General features: G+C 38.0%; 1 pseudogene; it reads right to left on the bottom strand.

The window, feature by feature from the left end:
- Nucleotides 1–5,235: 5,235 nt before the first annotated feature.
- LOC122154800 overlaps nt 5,236–19,256 on the bottom strand; it is a 35,701-nt pseudogene continuing 21,680 nt past the window's right edge.

The following is a 19,256-nucleotide window of genomic DNA, read 5'->3' as shown; positions in this document are numbered from 1 at the left end:
ATAACTTGTACAAAGCTGCCTCTAAAATGAAGGAAGCAAAATGACCCTTCTTTGAAATTAGTACCATGGTTAGGAATGCTTTCTGTAAAGACGACCATCTAAATGGGACGCCATGTAATTCAGGTCCAGGCACTTACTGCTGGGCAGGGCTTTCAAGCTATTTTGCTAGGTCAACTGAAACACACTAAATCAAATTCAATAGACAGTGCAGTATAATAACCAAAGTTTGTAAAAAAAAAAAATGCATGTCCTTAAAGCCAAAGATTAACTGTATCTGTTATTAAAGCAAATAGCCAATGTGCCCTTCACAGAATCTCATCTGTCAAACTCCTTAAAATCTAATCGTTCCTCTAGTCCTTACAAATTCAATCCATTAGCCAGAGGAAATGTATCTGTGCTCACTGCTGGATCTTTCTGAAGAGATGGGATAGTTTGATCCCTGTGAGGCTTTCAAGGAGGAGACTTCAGAAAGGAAGTTTACCAGCTGCTAACTTTTTATTGCTACAAGAAAGATGGGCATTTTACTGGTAGCCCACCTATTTATTCATACTGTGTTATGTAGATATGCTATGAATAGGACTTGGTTTATGATGTCAGTCTGTCTTCCTTTGCAGCAATACAGAATGCAAGGCCTAAACCTACCCTCTCTTAGGGTAGAGGGATTTACCAAAAGAACATTCTTCCATGAACCTGGAGTCTGGCTAAGTTGTAGGGGAATCTTTGAAATCTTATTTTTTGAAAAATCCTTTTCATTATGAAAAATACATGCACAAAATTACATCTCTCTGAACCCATTAGCACTTACAAATCTTTTTTTTTTTTAATCTCTATTCCAGACAGAATTTTTATCACAAAAGATAATAGTGCTAGAGACCCAATGAAGTGGAGTGCAGTTCCTCTGAATCATTATCAATATTATGTCAGTATGTGAAGCTGTAAGCTCAAATCTGGAAAGGCGTAATTAGTTACTTATTATTATTATATAATTTCTTATCAGTGATTATCCATGCTTCCATTTAACATTTTTTCTTGTTTTGATTGGCAATGGAAATCTGATAGCAGATGAATATTACTTTATTTACATAAATACACTGAATTAATACAGTGCTTGAGTATATTTAGTCATGCTAGGAAATCTCTCAATTTTTCTTACAAAGAATAATGGCTTTTGCTTGTTATTCATATTTTGCATTATTTCCTGGATCACATCTGCCTATGATTAAGCATTGCAAATACAGCAGCATCTCCTGTACTTGGTAAAAGATCAATTAAATCTTTTTTTTACATACTTGTAAGCAGTTTAAAATCAATGTAAATATTGTTCTGAATATATGTGAAAAAACTCTGCAGTAGTGTGGACCAACTCTCAAGAAATTAGAAGACAAACCAAAGTGTAATCCCTCTTCCTTCAAAAAAAAAAAAAAAAAGCAAAAAGCTCTCCTTCCAACCATGTATACCTCTGCAGAGTAATATGCTACCATTGCCCTATGTATGGACACTTCATAGATAAGCTTTTAACAGACGTGGTTAAACAATGCAGTTGAAGGAAGAACATGAGTTGCAACATAGGAAATTCCAGTTAGATATAATGAAAAACTTTTCCACCCTGAAGGTGGTCAAACACTGGAACAGGGACCCAGAGAGTTTGTGGGGTCTCCGTGCTTGAAGTTATTGAGATCTGATTGGACACAGCCCTGAGCAACCTGCTGTAGTTGGCCCAGCTTTGAGTAAGGGCTTGGGCTACAGGATCTCCAGAGGTCCCTTCCAACCTCATAGTCCTGTGATTGTGTGATTCTATTTATGTATATGGGCATACATATTGTTCTGTGTTTAAAGTACCTGTGTCCTTAGGTCACTTTTTATTCTCTGAAAAAAAATGATCAGCCACCTAGGCTGGACAATTCTTATGCTTAATTCTGTGGGACTCTGATCTGAAGATGAAGAAAGCTAATGTTATGGAAAATGTCCAGCTCCTTTTACTGAAAGCCAAAGAAACCTACCCATGACCACTGTCTTGAAAGACACATTGTAATAAAGATGTAGTCATCCACATGCCTTGAATTGTGTGTGTTTTAATAATATAAAAGGAACAGGGAGGGAATTAGAATAAAACATGATAATGAAGTTTTCCTTGTGTTAGCAATAATTAATGTATTTGTTCTTGTTATCAGTATGTACTTGGAAGAAGAGTCTACCCGATAAATAAAACACTGTGGTATGTTTTCAAAAGCTAATTTTCCTGCTGATGAAAATGTAATGTCATCACTAATGGAGGTCTTAACAAAATCCAGATTTTCATATTTAAACTGAAAATATGGGCCCTATATACTGTACATTAGTTGGCTACCTAGAATCTTACAAAATGGGCAAATACAAAATGAAAATAGAGAGAGACAAGAGGGCTGCTTTAGAACTTACTGAGGAGAAGAATTGGAAGAGGAGTAGGTTGGTATTGATCACACCTGAAACATGATTTTCTGAAGTTTAATTAGACTTCTGAGTAATTATATAAAACTTTGGGTCTAGCCTAGTAAACTGTTCTCAGATTATAAACTACTATCATCTTCTGATTTCAATTTGGCATTTTGCTAGGTTATTTGAGCAGACACGAGCTAGAATTCTCTCTGAGAAACATCGTACTGATCTGTTGATAGCTGGAAGGAACAGCTGAGTTCAATAAGGAAAAGTAACTCGAGTAATTTCTAATGATCTTGAGAGGTAAGAAAAGTGATATTACAAATGTCTTCCTTTTGCCTCAGGATAAGAAAATGACAAAGCAACAGTTTGTTCTTCTGGATTTGCAGATGAGATACATGAAATGTTGACAGCAAGATGTACCAACTGTCAAACATCCTCTGTTGTGTTTTTATTTGTTTGTTTTTGCAAGGGGTCCCATACTGATGATACCTAAACAGTATTTCAAAATTTCTGTGCATTTAAAAAGATAATTAGGGGCAGCTGTATATGTATTTGTGTCTTCTTTCCATACCAAGGGTCTTAATTACCTTTTTTGGTCTTATTGTGAGGCTTCTCAGTGACTAGGTTTTAAACCTATATGAAATAGATATGAACAGTAAAAAAACAACTGTATATACAACAAGGACACCACAGAGAACTTCAGCATTAGTTATATGCAAATACTGTAAGCTTAAAATTCCTCTGAGCTTGATTCCCAATAAACACAACATTTTGAAGTGTCATTTTTTGTTAGATTATTAATCATATTTCTTATTATTTTACAGGCAACTCTACATAACTAATTATCTCCCTTCCCTATTGCATTTGCCTACTATCCTTGCATGGCAGAAGAGTCAGAGGATGACAGCCATGTTTCAGAATGCCAATTCCATTTAAGTTCACACTTAAAAAAATGGAAAAAGCTGACTAAATTCAGGCTTGCACTGGGGCATAATTCTTTTGTGAACAGAGCACTTTGCTTTGTAGAAATAACAGTAAAAAATAATTGGATGTTGTACAGCTTAGGGATGTTCATATAAATATATTAAAAGAAATATTTGTCACTTGTGAACTTTTACATCTTCTAAGATAGAAGAGCATGGTATAAGTCATGTTCAATGCATTCAGAAGTATGTCTTTATTCTTTGTCAGAGTGCCATCTCTTGCATTCAACTCATCCTTTTCTCAAAGTCCCAGTACAAAATAGCATGTATCAGATGGCCCTCAGATAAAGATAAGAAACCATCTCACACTGCAGGATACAAAAGAGAATTTTAACTGTTTAATGTGTTACATCTTTTTATTCTTGAACAGAACAAGTCTTTCCATTTTTTACACATTGATTTTATAGACTGTGTATGAATAGCTTCTTTTAATGACATTTCCCACGAGTTGCAGCCTACATTTTCAAAAATGAGAAGTGGTTTGGAGTTGTTCTGTTTCTGGAAGCCTAATTTTGAGGTATCTCTGAAATAACATGATTTTCAAAAAAGAATTTAGCATTTTCCTACTAAAAATCAGAATGTTTTAAAGAGTCTCGAGAAGGATGGAATAGTTCCAGGTCAGTTTTTAAAACTGTGAAGATGAGGCGGTTAGGAACAATCAGCCCTCACTCATGCAGTCAAAGACAAGACAGTTATCTGCCACTATAAACATAAAAATGAGAAAACCTTGCTACACTATAAATAATGCAAAGACCAGTAGGGGAATTGACTGCAGGACAAGAGGGAAAATCCATCTATTAAAACTATCAATTAGTTATTTCTTATTAATTATTATATATTCTATTGTTTTTAACAAGCATGTAAATTAATTCTGCAATGACTTATTTTAGTTCGTCTCGTCAATGGAAAATATTATATATTCATTGGAAAATGTAAAATTTGCATCACACTTATCTTGCCTTTTCCTATTGCTGCCCACCAGAATGATATTTGGATACCTTCATCAAAATAAATACATTTAAAGTCCATTTCTAGATTCCTCTACTCTGGAAACACACTGGGTGCAAATTGTGTAATTTTCTGCCACCTGTTTTGATCATGAGGAAGGGCCATCATAAGAAGCATCATCCTGGTAATGAAGAGTTCAAAGGCAAAGGTCTTGCACGACTTAACTTAGGTTTTTACTTTGCTTAAATGCACAAAGAAATATATATAATTCTGAGTATTTTAATGCAATGCATTTTTTAAAAGCATAAGCAGCACAAGAAAATCCCAAAGAATTGCTTAGCTACATTGTAGTACTCTATGTACAAAAGCGCTTCCACAAAAATGTGGAAAATTTTTTCTTAAAATCATAGAATCATAGAACAGTTTGGATTGGAAGAGACCTTTAAAGGTCACCTAGTCCAATCCCCCCTGCAATGATCAGGGACATGTTTAACTAGATCAGTTTGTTCAGAGCCCTGTCCAACCTGGCCTTGAAAACTTCCAGAGTTGTGGCATCTACCACATCTCTGGGCAAAATGTTTCAGTGTTTCACCACTCTCATCATAAAAAATTTATTCCTTACATCTAGTCTGAATCTCCCCTCTTTTACTTTAAAGCCATTAACCCTTGTCCTATCACTACAGGCCCTACTAAAACATCTGTCTCCATCTTTCTCATAAGCCCCCTTTCAGTACTGGAAGGCCACTATAAGGTCTTCCCAGAGCCTTCTCTTCTCCAGGATGAACAACCCCAACTCTCTCAGCCTGTCCTCATAAGGGAGGTGCTCCATCCCTCTGATTATCTTTGTGGCCTCCTCTGGACCTGCTCAAGCAGGCCCATGTCCTTCTTATGCTTCGAGTCCCAGAGCTGTACGCAGCACTCCAGGTGGGATTCTCACAAGAGTGGAATAGAGAGGGAGAGTCGCCTCCCTCGAACTGCTGGTCACACTTGTCTTGACACAGCCTTTCTGGTTGGCTTTCTGGGCTGAGAGTGCACATTGCTGGCTCATGTCCAGATTTTCATCCACCAGTAACCCCAGGTGCTTCTCTGCAGGTATATTTTAGAAGTGGAGTTTAAAGCAACATTATTTGTCTGGAACACTTGCATCATTAGTGTGAGCAGAACCTGGCCCAAGAAAGGAACTAAGGAAGATATAGGTTTAGCTTCTCAATACTATCTGAACAGGCATGTCAGAATATGACAGTGTCTGCTAGGGATTAATAAGTATAAGTTGCTTATCCAAACAGGGGAAAATATAAGAAAACTTTTAAAGTTTACTATAAATTTTTTTACATTTCAGAGGAAATCAGCTGATGCTGTAACAGTAGAGTATATTAAGGGACCTGAGAAGTAAAATGACAGAAAAAACAAATAATTCGGAACAGTGATAGATATTTGGTCATTCTAATAGTGTTTAATTTCACATTAAATCACCATTAATGTTTGATGAATGCTATATGCCAAGCTGATATGAAATTCAGGAGAGGTGGTGTGGTGGGAAAAACTCAGATGAACTGAAAAATGAGAGAGACTATGTCCTTCTTTGGAACTAGACATATTTAGAGTCAATCATGCTACCAAGATTTACGTCACATGAACATCTGGCCCATCAAGTAAGGTTATTAATTTTCTTCCCTAAAAAGTGAGAAAATATGCACAATGATTCTTCAGGAAAATTCTTTCTTTAATTATAAATGAGCATGCTAAAAGAAAAAAAAATGTTTCCTTTACTCCTGACACAGGATCATCATGACCTTATTTTGATCAAGAGTTGAGTAAATTAACATAATAATATGTGAATGACAGGATAATGAAAACAAAAACTGAGTGCGATGAGCTTTGATACAGATCAAGCAGTGATAGAACAATACCTGAAACTGCTGGAAAGGTATACTGTGATAGTGATTTGATTGTATGTGATCTGGCTATTTAACCCCACTAGTAACAAAGATCAAGGAAAATGCTGTTACGTGGACATCCAATGCCTTCAGGAATTAGAGGGACCAAGATAGAAAAGTTGCATGTTGGTGCTGAGCTGATGCCCTGAACTAGACATTGAGACCACCCTGAGTGAAAGTTGTGCCGCCATGGCTGAACTATGCTGGTCACTGCAATGATAACTGGGGCAGGCTTCAGTCATCTGTGTGTGTCTGCATGAGGGTAAGGGTTTCCTGACACTGCCTCTGTCTTATTTGGTCTGTTCAGTAAGTTGAACTTAGCAGTATCATGGTTTTGGTGTTCCTTTTTCTCCCATGACATCTTATAATAATGGGCACTTAATAGGTGTTGAATAACAGCAGAGAAGAGCTCAGGCTGTGGGGATGGATACTTCCAATATACTTTTTCTTTCTCTTCTTTAATTTCTTATTCCTTGCTGCTGGTCTGCTAGACTATTTGACCCTGATGTTTTTTTTGGCTTTATACAAAGTCAAGCCTTGAAAGTACTATTGTATGGAGTATGGACATAGCACCATATAACCAGTCAGAAAACTGTGTTTGTCATGTTTTCACTCCTGCTGAGTGCTAAGAACATCATAAAAAGTGATAAGCATCCTCAATTTCCAGTGAATTTAGCAAAATCAAGAGCATTCAGTACCTCTGAGGAGGAGCTCCAAGTCTTTAAACAACAGACCTCTCAATAAAATTTTCTGCTTATAAAATCATTGTCTTAGTTTGGGCTGAAATAGAGTTAATATTCCTTTTCAGGGACTAGATGAGTGCTGTGTTTTGGATTTAGCTTTGGGTTTGGTATGGGAAAAATGCTGATAGCACACTGATGTTTTCAGCTGCTACCAAGACTTCAAGGACTCTCCAACTCCCCATGTCCTGCCCGTGTGCAAGGGCACAGGGAGCAGGGAGGGAGCACGGCCACAGCACCTGACCCTAACTGGCCAGTGAAATATTCCATATCATGGAACGCCATGCTCACTATATAGAGGAGGGGTGGTTGGGAAGGGGCTCTCTCGCTTCCGGGATTGCTATTGTGGGATCTTGGTATCTTGGGGTCGCTGGCCAGGAACGGGCTGGGTATTGGTTAGCGGGTAGTGAGCAATTACGCTGTACACTGCCTGTTTATATATTTCTTTTTGTTTTCCCCCCATCATCGTTATTGTTCTCGTTTTATTGCCATTATTAAACTGTTCTTATCTCAGCCTGCAAGTCTCCCTTCACCCCCCTCTAATCCCCTCCCCCATTCCCAGGTGGGGAGGGGGAAGGGAGGGTGATTAGCTGTGGTGGTTGGTTGCCGATCAGGCCCAAACCACAACAGTCATGATTTGTTACTTATTATTTTCATAATGCATCTTTGGCATAACCATATGCATAAATATATGTTAAAAAACAAGTTCAGAATATATTATTATGGTACCAGATATAATGAGTGCAATGGATGCTAAAAGCTGTTTGCAGAAATGTAGAATCTCTGCTTGGGAGATAGTGACATTTAGATTTATTATTGACTTTAATATTATCTACTAAAATTTAGAGAGTAATAAAGGCACACAAGGCACACATCAGTAGCTATGTTTGGTGCAGTAAAGATAGGTTGTCCTTCTGGAGCTGCATATTCCCAAACAGATTCTGGGTTGTCTCATGGATATATCATATGTGGAAGAAGCATATCCATTATGTTGATTCCATCCTGGCTGGTTTTCCCTCTCTTCTTTTAGGACTTTTTTCAGTACCTGAAAACCAAAAACATCTAAAGATTTTATAGCCATTAAACATTACACTACTTAAAAAGGAAAAAGAAAAGGGATTTGGGGATTTGTATTTGTATTTCCCTTAGCTTTCTTGTCCTTTAGGGTATATTTTCAGTGAAATTTTGAAGCTTTTTTCTATGACTGGAAGAATTACAAGCATAATTTTAAATATGCAGGCTGAGATTTTCATGTGGGCTTTGAATTTTTGCCTCAGGATCTTCCAGAAAAATGTCAACTATCATAAGACTTATGTTTAAAATCTTATCAACTGACATACCTAGACTTCTAAGGACATGACCATAGCATACAGTAGAGTAGACAGGATAACTCTGAAGCTGGCAGGAACCATGCTAGTTCTGGAACCACAGATAATATAACTGATGATGTTTTTGTATTTGTCTGACTTCCTGTCAGCACACCTACTGATTCTGATCTGAGGCTAGAAATGGTACTGCACCAAACTGCACCTGCTCAAATCTCTCTGTGTACAGTGACATATGGGTAAACTTAGCCACAAATAAATTATGTACTAAACTATATTACCATAGAATAGATAACTGAGGAAGAAAGTTACTTTCCTCCTAGCTTGAAGGGAGCTATTATTTAAGCTTACATTTCCTAGTTCTGAAAGTATTTTCATCTTGAAGACCTAGAAGATCTTCAAAATAGATTTTTGCCTCTTCTGACAGTTAGGTTTGTTTTGTTTTGTTTTGTTTTGTTTTTTAAAGAAGCCAGATAATTGTCCTTGTGTTGTAGTTAAAATCCTCTCACTTGTTTGTTCCACCAGCTTAATATAATTTATCACAAAATATAAAAAGAATAAAAGTCATAGAAAGGCCTGAGAAGAACAGACTAAAAAGGAGAGGCTTATGGGAAATGAAGCCTGAGGAGGTTTTTATCTCCTTTTGATAGCAGCAATATTATAGAAGAATTTAAGGACCTTACCTAGTGCAAATTTACATGGGAACTTTCCCTTTTGGTCATGAATATTAACTCGTTGTTACTTTCTTCCTGAAGAGTTTAGGTGAGGTGGTTCATTCATGTTTGAAAAACTGTTCATGATGGAGAATTTAGCAAAAGTAAGAATTTCTATAGAGTTTTCAAGTTCCTCTTAAAGGTTAGTTTTTTGTTTTGTTATGTGATAAACAATGACAATAAAAAGGCTGTTTAATTTAGATCTATCTTTGAAATTATGAATTTTATTTTATCCTCGAGTTAACTGTTCTGTACTTTGAGGTGTTTCTTACACAAATGACCCAGACAGTGATATGCTTCCCTGTGCCTTTTAGACATCTGATAAAAACATGCATTAAATTGAATTACCTCATGAATATAAAGTTACAAGAAATGATTCTTCATAAAGGCAGCCAAACGGAACATAGTCATTTTGCCTCATCCAGATCTGATATGGAATACAAGAAAACAAAACTGTCTTGTTTCTGCTTAGCCTTTAAAATGCTGAAACAGAGAAAATGTATTCTCTGCTTCTTGGTTGCACTGTCCTAGTTCTCATAGTGGAGAGATGATACACAGTCTTCTCACATTTCAGATTAAAACAAACACCAAAGGTGTAGGTTTAGAATGTCCATTGTGGATTTACCTAACATACCACAAAAAAAATGTTGGACTTTGCCTGTACCTGAGAAAAATTTAGTTCAAAGATTAAAATCTAGAAGATTTAAGTGACAAAAGAGGACTTACTTCCACTGAATTTGTTTATATTTTCTTATATGTATAAATGGTATCCTTCCAGAATATTAAAATAGGTTTTATGCTTTAGTTTATAGTTATGTTAATTTGGCACCAATACTAATTTAATTGATTTGTTTATGTATTTGAATTTGTTATATTCACTTTTCTCATTTACTTCTTGTTTTCTTACAAGATGGAAATATAGATTCCTGGCCTATAAGAAAAACTGCATAGCTATCTTCAGTGGCCTCTACTAAATATGCATATCATCTTCTAAGTTTTCCCTATGAGTGAAAATACAGGGTTTTTTTCACATTTTATAATCCTTAATTTAGGAAATACATAGGCACACGGTATATTGATACTGACCTGAAGTTAGCTTCATTAACAACACTTTTCAACCTTCCAGTGAGTTGTAAGAGGAAGAAACGTGTATATGTGTAAAACCTTCCTACATTTCACAACCTAGTTCTAATATTTCTGATCCTAGTGTTCACAGTCCAGGAGTATTACAAATGTCTGTGTTCCTTAATGTGTAGTGTTCAAGCTGATCTTGATTTGTATCTATCTTACTTTATTTATTTACCCTATTTTATATGATACAGTATTTTCTTTATCAACATGTAGGCTCTGCAGAGAGAATATTTAAACTCAATAAATTAATAATGGGACAAGGTTTTTTATTTCTTTTTCTCTTGGACTTACATTTAAACAGTTCTGTGAGAAGTGTTGTAGTTAAAATCCTCTCACTGAAGGACTCTGAATAGCCTATGTATTTACCCATTCTTCTGAAGAGGCAAGAGAAGTAGTGAGTCATAATAATGCATGTTACTTGTCTCGGCCAGAGCATACATTTTTGTCTGCTATTGAAATATGTGTTCTATCCATGTTTACTTTGATATTTATTAGTGTGAAAGAACACCTCCTTTGGAACTACATTAAATGATCAGAGAAGTACATCTTTGTTATATTTTTATGTCCCTGATTCCAAGCCAGCATGCCTTCTTTTCTCCCAGGGGGGTAGGACCAACCTAGCCCATGAAGAGACAAGTTCTTACCAATAAATCTTCTGAGGATTAATGAAAAAGGGATAGAGATTGTATTGATTTTTGGGAAGCAAAACTCTGAATCTGGAAAACCAAAATGTGTGACAAAATGTGTCACAAAGACTGAGAATGAGAAACATGGCAGAAGTAGTAGTGATATCTAAGGGCTTTGAGGTGACTGTTGCTTTTAGCGTAGTAGATTCAAAGTTAGAATTAAAGATGAAGGATAGCTACCTTCAATAGAACTGCCATGTGTTGACTTTCATCTCCTTTAAAAATTATCTTTCAGTGATACTATGCATTTTAAATGTATTTTCAGACTTACAGATGAGTGAATTTATTCTCATGGGACTTTTTCAACAGCTATAACTGAATTTTTCATTACAAATTTTCTTCTGATCATAGAATCATAGGATATTTTGGATTGAAAGAGACCATAAAGATCATCTAGTACCAAACTCCATGCCGTGGGCAAGGACACCTTCCACTAGACCAGACTGATCAAAGCCTCATCCAACCTGGCCTTGAACACTTCCAGGGAGAGGGCAGCCACAAATTCTCTGGGCAACCTGCACCAGTGCCTCACCACCTGCACAGTAAATAATTTCTTCCTTATACCTGATCTAAATCTACCCTCTTTCATATTAAAATTGTTACACCTCATTCTATCACTATACTCCCTAAAAAAAGAGTCCCTCCCCATCTTTCTTGTAGGCCCCCTTTAAGTACTGGAAGGCAACTATAAAGGCTGAACAACCCAACTATGTCAGCCTGTCCTCATAAGGAAAGTGCTCCAACTCCCAGTCATCTTTGTGGCCTCCTCTGGACCCACCAGAGTAGGTTCATATCCTTCTTATGTTGGGGGCCCCAGATCTGGACTCAGTACTGCAGGTGGGGTCTCATGAAAGCAGACAGGGAGAATCAGCTCCCTCAACCTGCTGGCCACACTTCTCTTGATGCAGCGAAGGACATGATTGGCTTTCTTGGCTGTGAGCACACATTGCTGGCTCATAGTCAGTTTTCCACCGACTAATACTCCAAAATCCTTCTCCAGAGGGCTGCTCTCAATCCACTCATCGCCCAGCCTGTATCTGTGCATGGGATTGCCTCGATCCATGTGCAGGACCTTGCACTTGGCCTTGTTGAATTTCATGAGGCTTGCACAGGCCCACCTCTCAAGCCTGTCCAGGTCCTTCTGGATGGCATCCCTTCCCTCCAGCGTGTTGGCCGCACCACACGGCTTGGTGTCATTGGCAGACTTGCTGGGGGTGCACTCCATCCCACTGCCTATGTTTCCAACAAAGATGTTAAACAGCACTGGCCCCAACACTGACCCCTGATGTATGCCACCCATCACCACTCTCCACTTGGACATCAAGCCATTGACTGCAACACTTTGAGTATGACCATTCAACCAATTCCTTATCCACTGAGCGGTCCATCCATCAAATCCATGTCTCTCCAACCTAGAGACAAGAATGTTGTGCAGGACAGCGTCAAAAGCTTTGCACGGCTCCGGGTAGATGACATCGGTTGCTCTTCCTTTATCCACCAGCACTGTAATCCCATTGTAGAAGGCCACCAAATTTGTCAGGCATGATTTATTCTTGGTGAATCCACGTTGGCTGTCACCAGTCACCTCCTTATTTTCCACATGCCTTAGCATACTTTCCAGGAGGATCCGCTCCATGATCTTGATGGGCACCGAGGTGAGACTGACTGGCCTGTCGTTCCCTGGTCCTCTTTATTTCCCTTTTTAAAAATGGGGGTTCTGTTTCCCCTTTTTCAGTCAGTGGGAACTTTGCCAGACTGCCACAACTTCTCAAATATGATGGAGAATGGCTTAGCCATTTCATCTGCCAGTTTCCTCAGGATCCACGGATGCATGTCATCAGGTCCCATGGACTTGTGTACCTTCAGGTTCCTTAGATGGTCCTGAATCTGATCTTCTCCTACAGTGGGTGGTTCTTCATTCTCCCAGTCCCCACCTTTGCTTTCTGTGTCTTGGGCAGTGTGGATGGAGCACTTGTCAGTGAAGACTGAGGCAAAAAAGTCGTTGAGTACTTCAGCCTTCTTTGTATCCCAGGTGACCAAGTCTCCCTTTTCCGTCTGGAGAGGACCCACGTTTTCCCTAGTCTTCCTTCCATCACCAATGTGTCTTTAAAAGCTTTTACCGTTGCCCTTGATATCCCTGGTCAGATTTAATTCTATCAGGGCTTTGGCCTCCCTAACCTAATCCCTGGGCACCCAGACAATTTATCTGTATTTCTCCCAGGCTACCTGTCCTTGCTTCCACCCTTGTTATTCTTTGGTATTATTTGACAAATAGTTTATTTACACATTCCACACATTTTTTTTTTTTTGCTAATTGAGTTAGGTTGCATTTTATTTTGATTTAATATGTGCTTTTATATTCTTACTGTCTTATTTTTCCACACCTCAAACCAATTATCACCAAAAGACTTTCCATAGATCTCTTGTTTTTACAGCATTTTCTTTACTACAAAAATTCCTATTAAGTAAAGATCATCTATCTGCTGCTTTCTGCTTCTCCTTTTGCCTCTTGCTCATTATATTTCCCAGTCATGCATTGTTTCTCAAGCAGTAGGATTTCAGCAGGGACAGTGGTGGACTATGTAAACCTGAAATCTGAGTATACCCATCACTGATTGTGCATCCTAATCTCATACTGAAATAAATTGCATTTTGACATATCTTTCCATGCACTTTTCTATGTTTAGGCTTATTTTTTCCTGATGTTGTTCTGTTGGTAACTAGTTAATCAGTTTCCAGAAGATTATTCAATCTCAGTAACAAAGAAAACTAAAATAAAATCTGTTATCCTCCAAGATGAGTTGTGTCTCAGACTGAATGTGGGTGCTAATATCCCTCTCTTGACTCTGAAACTATTGTGACCTTGACCCTTATTTTTCTCACCTGCTGTCAGCTGACTGAGGTCACTTCAGAAATAGTTCTTAGTATTTCTTTTAGAAAGAAGTCAGTGCTGCAATCGTATAGTCTTTCTCCAAGAAGTTGTCAGTGTACTTTTCAATTTGAGCCAAATTTACAGAGTATTAAAGGTCATGAAGATAATTAAAATCCAGCAAGTTTCATGAGATCAGCAATTACCAGTTTTGTGTGGCCAGCTGTTAAGTCTATCAGCACGCGTGCCCTTGCTGGCTTGCAGGAGCACACAGCCTGCACACAGCCACAGCATATGCTGTCATTTGTCCGTCTGGGGCAGCTGTGGAGAAAGCTACTGGAGATGAATGGAAAGATTTACTAGGGTATGAGAGGTAAAGACATAGAAACGTGATTGTAAGGCAGCTAAAAACATGAAGGACATACATTATTACAGAACTACTGCACTGCAGTTCATTGTGCTATGATGTCATTCTATACAAGCATCCTTTATTTGGCAAATACAGATTTTGCTTATGTAAAATTAATATCCTGAGACAGAAAAGTAACTGATTTATTAGGTTAATTATGGCTGTTTTTTTTTTTTTATTATTATTTTATTTTAATTTTATTATTACTTTCTAAGAGTACTAGTAGTCTTAAAGGAAATAGCTGCAGTAGTCTTACGTTACCAGACACCCTCAAAAAATCTCTGAACTATTCACTGACTGTGTCAGTGAAATCTTTACCATGAAAAGACTAGCTTTTTGTCCATCAGATCTTTCTTCATAGCTGAAGTTGGCAAACTGTTTAGCCTTTTTATTCTTGCAAATTATACGTAAGCAGCTTCAGATTGTTATTATTTTGCATTTTTAACTAAAGACTAGATACAAACATATCGTAGGCTAGAGGTCATTTGATGTTTTCACTTTAAAGATGTCTTCAACTATCTGAAGTTCATTATTCACAGGCTGTGACAGACCCCCACAATGTCACATGGTCTCAACTGCTCTCTGATTGAACGACTGCAGCTTTACTAGGAAAGAACATTTGAGGCTTAGATATCATATTGATATTCATATGCAAACTCAGGTATTTCCCTAGGGAGGTGACACATAACAACTCTTGATCTGAAAAAAAAAATCTGTTTTCATTAATGTTCATGGAAAAAACACTTAAGAATTCTGCAGAGAACTTGTACTATTATAGCTGTAATAATAAGTCTAAAGATGTAGTAGTAAAAAAAAATAGTAAAAATATACAATGTCTTTTATTATTAATAAATCACAGTTAATAAAATAAAGGGGAAAAATGACACGGAAGACTCGGACACAACATACACGATAAATGTGATCAAGTTAATGCCACTTTATTATTAAAGGATACACAGCAATATATACACTAGCACAAAGTCCATGCGTTACGTTTTGGTTGCTAATAGGTTAAAGCTGCTTGTTCAGGCACCTTCTGTCTTCTTATGATTGGTCTCAGTGTGGTGTCCACGCGCCTTGCTCTGCTGTACCTACATTCTGTTTCTACATCTTGTTATCTTGTTTTTTACATTCCAGACTCTTTACCTGTTTGCAACATAGGCAGTTTCTCAAAACCCCAACTTCCTTATCTCTTTCGACTTTGCATATGTCCTTCACAACAGCTGCAGTTGTGAGGCCCCTCAGTCTGGATCGCTCATAATATGCCCATTTTCTTCCAGCCACTCCACAGAAAAAGACTAAAGGCCTTAGGTATGATATAATTTTCTGTGTTTTCTCCAATTATATGGGCTGACCTAAAACAGATTATTACCACTCACATCCATATTGTCTTTCAATAATGTTTTATTTTTCCTTACTCTTGGTTTTGCTCCTGCTCTATTTGTTTTGAAGTTCAATCTCTCAAAAAGAAACTGCAAAATTAGACATATAGTTGCTTACAATTTAGTTCTAATTTAGTCTGTTACTGCATCCATGTTATGAGGTTTAATCTCTGTTAAAATTTTTATTATGGATCTCAGTTACATATGTCAGCCTGAAATTTGCATCCCTCCTCCTGTCATCAAACTTAGTTCTTTAACTTAAAAATAAATTTGCTTTCTATAACTTTTTCCTCAAGGATTCTCCCTAGTTCTTGGGGGTTTTTTACTGAAATTTGTAATACCTTCCCAGCTTTACCTTCCCAAAGCATGCCAACCTGTTTTAAACTCGGAGGGTGAGCAGTGTGTAAATCTATGTAAATCACAGCTAAACAAGCAGACCTCAGCCTGGCTCAGTATCATCCCAAACAGAATGAAATCAAAACAGAGGCTGTTTCTCAGCCTTGTTTAAATTACAATTATTTAAACTTTTTGAAAAATTTCATTGACCATTTAATGTTCTTGAAAGCAAGTCAGCTGTGATCAAGGTGGTTTTCATTTATAAGAAGAGAAATATGAGTTTAACCTTTCAAAATACATTTCCTATTACTACTGCTGACAACTGACTTATTGTCATGCATCAAAGTGGATATATGGGGATCTGATTTTGACTTTTCAGCCAATGTGAGCCATATTCTGTTGTCTATAATCTAGGCCACCACAGAGCATGGGCTGAGAACTCCTGGTTTAAACCATATTCAGAAAAACATTTTTTGTGGTGTGATTCTGCTATGTAAATTTGCTCAGTATGACAGATTCTATGTAGCCATCACATTTGTGCTTCAAGGGGCATCAGACAGATTAGGAAACTTCCTAGAAGAGTGTCATGGTTTAAGCCTGGTTGGCAACCTAACAGCACACAGCCGCTCTCTCCCCCTTCTCTTCCAGCAATAAGAAGGGACAGAGAGAGAGGATTGGGGTTTGAGATAGGACTGGGATGGGGAAAAATCACCCTTTACAGTCACAGGCAAAAAGCAGACTTATTGGGGAAGAAAAAAAAGAACATACATTTACTACAGACATTAACAACACTTAACAGAGTAGGACAGTGAGAAACATTGACACATCTGGAGAACACCTTCCTCCCACCCCTCCCTTCTTCCCAGGCTCAGCTCTGCTCCCAATATCTCTGCCTCCTTCCCTCAGCGGTGCAGGGGCAGGGAATGGGGGGTACAGCCAGTGCTGCCACTTTCTCCATCTTCAGTGGGGAGAGCTTCTGGAACTTTTCCTCCTGCTCCATTGTGGTCGCCCTCTCACAGGAGACAGTCCTCCACAAACTTTCTCTAATATGAGTTCCTCCCACGGGCCACAGTGTTCCCCACACTGCTCCATCATGAGTCACCAACTTCCTCTGACTGGATTCTCTCCCACGGCTGCAGCCCTTCCCGATCTGCTCCGGCGTGGGACACCCCCACATGCTGCAGTCCTCTCAGCGCTGAATTACAACAGTGGGGCTACCTTTTCCCACAAGACCCTGGTCTTCTTTGGGCACAGTACCTTGATCATCCAGGTGAAAAACACAGGCCATAAATTAGTGTCTGCTCCACTGTAGATCTTCATGGGTAGCGGGGGGGGGGGGGGTGGGGGGTGGGGGGGTGGGGCACCCTGCCATCTCACCACAAAACACAGAGGGATCTCTGCTCCAACACACCTCCCTCCTTTTTTCCTCCGTTCCTCCACTGACCTTGGTGTTCATGCAGCTGCAGCAACTCCTCCTCTCAAGTCCAACTGCTTGTCACCACATCCCTTCTTAAATACATTATTGCAGATGTGCAGATGATTGTCTCAGTTTTGGTGCAGAGGTGGAGCTGCCTTGTAGCTGGGGGAGCTTCAAGAAGCTTCTCACAGGGGGCCACCCCTGTAGCCCCCTCTGCTGCTACCAAAAACCCCCACCACTCACTCAAACACAGGAAGAGCCATGATATTGTCTGTGTAAAAGGATAGTTTATATTGGTAGCCTTGTTGAATGCAAGTCAAAATGATGCCATCCCTTACAGGAATGTCTGAGACAGGGCGTTTATGGAAGGTTGTGTTTGAGGTCACACGTTGGACTTGGCCAGCTTAGTTCAGTGCAGATACAGATCTTAAGTATCATCTGGCTTTATCCTTTATCCTGACTGTTGAAATGAACTTGTTTCCCCTTTAATCCCATGCATCATTTTAAGCAGTGCAATAGAGACTATGTCACTCACGGTTTAAAATAAGCTTATTTAAAGAAGACAGAAGACAGGCGGCTAAACTGTAATCAGTCTGAAAAGATCTGAGTACAGCTCCTGTGGTCTTATGAGGAAGAATTTAGTTGCATGGAGTTTATGATTTGCAACAAGTTGAAGTGACTAGTTTTCATTCTGTTTCTTTATTTTACAAATGGCTACTAGGTTGGCCAAAAAGCTGTTTTGGCAGCTGAAAGATAGGAAACAAACATATATTTAAAATTTTTGGAAATTCCTTCAATTATTTATCCAGACCAAACATTTTGGTAGCTGACCATTTCTGAAGAAAAGACACGGCATAACAGTGTTCAGTATGCTTGTTTGCAAAGTACACCATTGTAATGGATTGAGAATTTGTGTGCATATACTGAGAAAAAGAATGCTGAACTCTATTTGCTGTAGTAAATATGTTCTATTGGTCTCACACCTAGGGCTGAGGACTTCTAATTTAGAGAAAGAGCAGAAATTTTTGCTTTACGTTGCATCGATTTTTGGACTAAGCCCATTCTCAGTATTCTGTAAAATGCCTATCCTACAAGTAAATAAGGTTTATACAGAATGTCTGTAGATATGAATGCATGCATACTAATGTAATGTGTAAAGAACCTACAGTAGAGTCTGAGTGCAAATGTAAACATTCAATTTGGTTGAAAAAATAAAGCAAGAAAAGTGGATCTTTTATATGAGACAATAATTTCGAGGTACACCCAAAACAAAGACCTGAGTGCAGTTTGTAACGGCCATAATCTTCCTGATATATAATTATGCTAACAGTAACTCTTTTGTTTTGTCATTGCTAATGATCTTTAACTTTGCCTTGGGATATCCAACTCACTTGTTGGTCTTTAATTTCATGCAAAGGTATCAGTGTCTTTGTGAGGCATTGCTTTTGCATTAAAGAAAATATTGTTTTGGTCATATAGGCATATTTTTATAGATTTATGAAGTGTATGGCAAAGGGATGGTGTTTATTATGATCATAGGAAAATACACGAATACCTCAAGTTCAGAGGGTAAAAGGCTTTGTGAGTCTTCCTTAACTATTTCCTACAAAAGTTATGTCTTCAGTGTTTGAGAAGTTTAATACCCTCAATGTTCATGGCTTTTTGTTGTGAAAACAGAAAAGTATTATTAGTGTGCAATGTTCCCTTCTGAAAATTTTTGGTTTACCAAAAAGGCAAATAAATAAAAAATAATAACTGATTGAAATGCATTCAATAAACATACTATGAGTCGATAGTTAGACTGCTTGTTTTTGCTTTAGTTTTGGACTTGACTTTTCAAAGTTTAGCTACATGTAGCAGAATCAACTGAAAAAAAAAAAAAAAAAAAAAAGATTGACTAGAGACTACCAGTTTGCAGAGGTGCAAATGAGTTTCATTATATGTTAATTTATTAAGAGCCAA

This window comes from Tyto alba, unplaced genomic scaffold (assembly GCF_018691265.1).
Source record: "Tyto alba isolate M040663 unplaced genomic scaffold, T.alba_DEE_v4.0 Super-Scaffold_48, whole genome shotgun sequence".
NCBI classification, from domain to species: domain Eukaryota; kingdom Metazoa; phylum Chordata; class Aves; order Strigiformes; family Tytonidae; genus Tyto; species Tyto alba.
Note: the sequence above shows the minus strand (reverse complement) of the source record. Positions and strands in the feature narration are given on the sequence as shown.